A 5,461-nucleotide genomic window follows, 5' to 3' on the forward strand; every position below is an offset into this window, starting at 1 on the left:
AGGGTCTGGCACGTGGTAGGTTTTTGGAAATGTGACACCAGTTCCCCTGCTGTCTCAGTGACTGCCTGCTGGGTTCTTGTGCTAGCCTGGTGCCTTCTAGCCAACTTTGTCTCCTCTTACATCACCCATCCCTGGGACTCTCAGTGACCACTTCTGGATATCCCTGTATTGCTGGGGCACACAGAACTGTCCAAATTTTTGCAGTACCTCTGGGATGTTGACCTAGTATCTCCAAAAATGTACAATTGATGGGAACTCAAGACCCCGATTGCTTTACTGATGACCAACTGTGTTCCAGGGCCTGTGCAAGGCACTGAGATATGACCTAGTCCCTGGGACTTAGAGTCCTTGCTTTTGTCACCTCACGGCGGGAAGACATTGAGGGAGAGACAGGGTCTGGCCTGCTCCCCACTGTCCCCCCAGTTTCTGGAATAGAGCCTAGCACGTAGTAGGGACTCACAAATATTATGAGAACAATGAGGGGCAAGGAAGGAGGAAGGGGCAGAGGAGAAAAGCTAAGGAGCCTCAGAAGTGTGACTCTCCTGAATTCCACTTCAATGCAAGTCTCACTCACCCGGTGAGCAGTCTGCAGGAGGCTGCCTCTGACATGGCCTGGACCCCAGGGAGGAATCTCAAGTGCTTGCCAGCCCCGTGCCTCTGACTGGTTTCTCCACAGTTTGGCTAGATAGAAAAACCAATCCAGACCTGTGTCTGCTCCCAGAAGAGAGGTTAATGACCCCACCCCTACTTCCCCAGAAATTCAGCCCCAATTCTGATTCCTCAACTTACCAGTTTTGCTTCTCTGGAAAAGCCATTGCACGTTTCTGAGACTTGCTTCCCTTCTAAGTCAAAACGGGGAGGACTATCCCCGTATTGTGAGGCTGTTGTGAGGTGGAACACGATAAAGTAGATGTCAGTGGCAAGTGAACCTTTATGGTTCTTTTTTTTAACTTTTTATTTTAGTCACATATGTACAACTCAGAATTTCCACGTTGAACCACTCTGTAAGTGTTCATTTCAGTTATGTTAATTAGTCAAAATACTTTGCTACTATCATCAATATCCATTACTCTAACTCTTTCATCTCCTCAAGTAGAAACTCTGAGTCCATTAAGTTAAAATTCCATTTCCCAACGCCAGACTGGCTCCAGTGACCCTATAATCTACCTGCCCCTAGAAATTTTCTTCTTCTGGGTATCCCATCTAAGCAAGGTTATACAATACTTACATTTTTATGTTGGCTTATTTCACTCAACCTCATCTTTTCAGGGCTCATCCAGGTTGTAGCTCACACCAGAATTTCATTCCTTTTTTCAGCTAAAGAATATCCCGTTGTGCGAATGTACCACATTTTGCCTGTCCATTCACTTGGCACGCTTGTACCATCTGGCTATTGTGAATAATGCTGCAAAGACACTGGTATACGAATATCTGTCCAAGTCCCTGCTTTGAATTCTTTGGGGTATATACCGAGAAGTGGGATTGTTGGGTCATGTGGTAATTTTCACCTTTCTGAGGAACTGCCAAATAGATTTCCGTGTGGCCGCATCATTTTACAATGCTACCAGCAGTATTTATTTTCTGTGCTTTTTTTTTTTTTAAATAATCATCATCCTCGTGGCTCATTTTAATGGAATTTCATTAAAGCAGTTTTCATTAGCATTTTCCTGATGATCAGTCATGTTGAGCATCTTTTCAGGTACTTATTGCCCATTTGTATATCTTCTTTGGAGAAACAGCTATTCAAGTTATTTGCTCATTTTAAATTCAGTTGTCTTTCTGTTATTGTTGTTTTGGTCCTTGAAATACCCAATTTCAATGATTGTATACTGATATAGCTTTCGCAGTGTGACTGTGTGATTGTGAAAACCTTGTGTCTGATGTTCCTTTTATCTACGGTATGGACAGATGTGTGAAACATATGGATTAAAAATAAATAAGTAATAGGGGAAAAAAATGTTAAATTTAGTAGATTGAAATGATAGTGATCAATGAAAGGGAGGGGCAAAGGTATAGAAAAAAAACAGGAAACAAAAGATAAAGTATATTGGGTAGATGGAAATACTGGCAGTCAGTGAGAGGGAGGGGAAGGGGTATGGTATGTATGAGTTTTTTTTCTTTTTCTTTTTCTGAATTGATGCAAATGTTCTAAGAAGTGATCGCGGTGATGAATATACAACTATGTGATGATATTGTGAGTTATTAATTATATACCAAGAATGGAATGACCATATGGTAAGAATGTTTGTGTTTGTATGTTTTTATGTTAAAAAAAAAAAAAAAAAAAGAAATACCCAACTTCAGCTGTCCTTCAGACCAGGCCTTGGTCTCCACTTCCCCATGGGAAAAGAGACCTACAGTGTCATTTGCAGCTCTGGAAGTCCCAAAGAGTGATGTTTTGATATGAACAAGAATTTCAGAAGATTTCCTGGGGAATCATTTCGCCTCCAAACTCCTGAAACTCCAGACAGAAGGGAAGAGAGCATAGGGAGTTCAACGGTGAGGTATAGCTGGGGCTTTGAACAGTGCCTCTGTTGGGGCAAAGCTCTGGGGGGGGGTGGGCATTACAGAGCAGGACCCCACTTCCAGTTTTGGACTCTGTGGGTGTCTGGCTGACCTGGTGAAGCCCTGCTGTCTGGGTTCAAATCCCAGCTCCACCCCTTACTGGTCCTGCGAACTTAGGAGGAGTTGGGCCCTTATTTCCCACATCTGTAGAGGGGGTGTGGTAGTGGATCTTACCTCTTAGAGCTGGGGACAGGAGAAGATAAGGACCATCTTTTAAAGTGCTTAGAACTGTACATGAGATGGGCTCGATATGTGGTTAAAAAAATGAGGGGGACAGCAGCCTTCATGGATTGTCCCCAGGGTTCTCTTAGCACTAAGCGGGGGTTGCTTAGACCTAGCGTTGTGGGATAGCTAGGACTGCAAGGTCCAAGGAGAGCATATGTGTTTCTCCTGGCCCTGGATTGTCATTGTTCGCAGCTTCTATGTAGTGGGGTTTGGAGATTAGAGGAGAGACGGGGAAGACGGGACTTCTGGTTTGGTTCCTCTGGCCCAGATGGAGGAACTGCAGCTGAAGATGCAGGAATTAGATGAGACATGCCCCATTGCAGGGGCCAGCCAGCATGGAAGGTGGCATTTGGTACATGTGACATTGCAGTGGATACTCGCAGAGGACATGGACAGATGATGACACAAGCCTGGCTGCCCCTCCCCACCCATGGCATGGGTCCATTTGCAGACCCCTTGGAGCCTGACATCTTCCCCACCCAAAAAGGAGGCAGAAAATCTGAAATCTGACTTGGGTTTGACCTGACATCCATAAGAAAAATAAAAATCACTAAAGTAATTGAGTTTGCCTGGAAGTGACAAAATTAAATTTTTTGCTTCACAGGGTTTGGGGGCTCAAGACAGAAATTAAGTTCAGTAGAAGCCTCACCCCCCACCACCCCCACCCATACACAGAGAGAAGCTAGCACATTTGCATCTCTGAGAAGGTGCTGGGAAATTCATAGTCACTCCATTTGCAAAGGGCTTGCAACACAGTAAGTGCCCCGCAAATGGGAAATAAATTCATAAAAAAACATTCAGATCTGCCCATGGCAACGGCCAGTGTTTCAAGTCACCGGGTAGGACAGGAGCTGAGAATCTTCCCAGTTTCCTTCTAACCCCCCTCCCTCTCTTCTGCCTTCCTCTTAGTGGGTGCTTCCTCCCCCTTGCCAAATCCTCCCCACAGAGCCCAGCAAAGGGCAGTGCTCTCTGAGTGCATGTCACGCCATAAATACTTCCAGTAGGTGCAGAGATTTATGTCATTATAAATGCCAGCGGCAGGCCCTGTTTGTGTTAATAGCCTTATTAGTTACATTCCTGTAAAATCCAGATCTCCACACTGTTTAACAGCTCCAATTCTGCTCAGCAGCATTAATTCAATAAGTCGAGGCCCCTTGACATAAATCTCAAAGCCCCTGGAACCCGATTAGGAAATCCCTCCTGATGAGTTAGAGATGGACGGGTGGAGTGCGGCCAACAAGCTTCCAGTGGAAAACATGAATTGCGTGACCTGACCGTCCCCCGGGGCTGCCTCTTTGGCTGCTACAATGGGTCATTTCCATCTGTAATACCAGTGGACTTAACCTTGACCTTGAACATGGAGTATCACGCTGGGTGGGATTGCCAACCACCCAGGAACAGTGAATCCAGGGCCCCCATTAAACCCTACGGTGTCTTGGTGCAGGTTGTAAAAAGGCATAGCCCCCACCTGGATGTAGTTGCCCAGGTGTCTGGCTTGGGGAGAAAATCCCACCTTTGTGCTGTTTAGTGGAAGAGCTGCAGGCTGGAGTCCGGCGTCCAGCACCACCCTCAGCTGCAGGTGCCCTTGGAATGATTAACGCAACATCTGGGTTTGTGGTTACCTTTAAGGGAAGGGCAGGAGCACACGGGCAGGTGAGGTTACTGCTAACATTCAGCTTCTTGATTTGGGCAAGGAATTCATAGTGTTCACTGTGTTATTACTAAAAAAAAGGAAAACGGCCAGTCGTTAGCTGATGAATAATCTGATTCTGGGCACCGGAGGTAGAGGGGGAAGGAAAATGACACGAGAAAGAGACTAGACAGGCTGCGCCTGCTGTTGTCCCAATTTTCTCTCCCTCTTTCTCTCTCAAAAACAGTCCCCACATACTGAGCCCTGCACTAGGCACCTTAGATCCATCATTCCTGTTAGTCCTCATTTTCACCCTACATGGTAGCAGAGTACTGGGTTCAAATCCTGACTCAGCCATTTACCAGCTGTAATTCTTGTGCAAGTTACTCACTTTGTGCTTAGCTTTTTCATCTGTAAATGGTTTTTTTTTTTTGTATCATTAAAAAAAACCAGAAGTGCCAAGACCCAAAGAAAACAGAGAGTGAGTTTTGGACATAAGAATAGGCAACAAAAATACATGAATAAAATGTGGCTAGTTAGAGTAGCTAGCTTCTTTGTGGATTCCGAGGGTTACACGAGATCTTGGGTTTGGACTTTTGCTTGGCATATGTTGGTATTTAATAAATGTTATCTATTGATACTGTCATTATGCCCCCAGTTTATAGATGCTGCAGGTGTATTAGTTTCCTGCAGCTGCTGTAACAAATGACCACAAACCGCATGGCTTTCAACAACAGAAATTTATTCTCTCACAGTTCTGGCAGTTGGGAATATGAAATCAGATCCATGGGGCCAAAATGAAGGTATCTGCAGGGCTACACTGGCCCCACCCGGGCTCTGGGTGAGAATCTGTCCCTTGCCCCTTCCTGCATCTGGTGGCTGTGTCATTGCTCGATTTGTGGCTGGATCACCCCCAGTCTTCAAGGTCAGCATCTTCACCTAGCTTCCTGCTCCATCTACCTGTGACCTTAACCTGGGTGAGTGTCTCTGTCATATCTCCCCCTGTTCCCACCACTGAATTTATAAGGGTGATTGCATTTT

The sequence above is a fragment of the Tamandua tetradactyla genome, chromosome 5 (assembly GCF_023851605.1).
Source record: "Tamandua tetradactyla isolate mTamTet1 chromosome 5, mTamTet1.pri, whole genome shotgun sequence".
In the NCBI taxonomy this organism is placed as follows: Eukaryota; Metazoa; Chordata; class Mammalia; order Pilosa; family Myrmecophagidae; genus Tamandua; species Tamandua tetradactyla.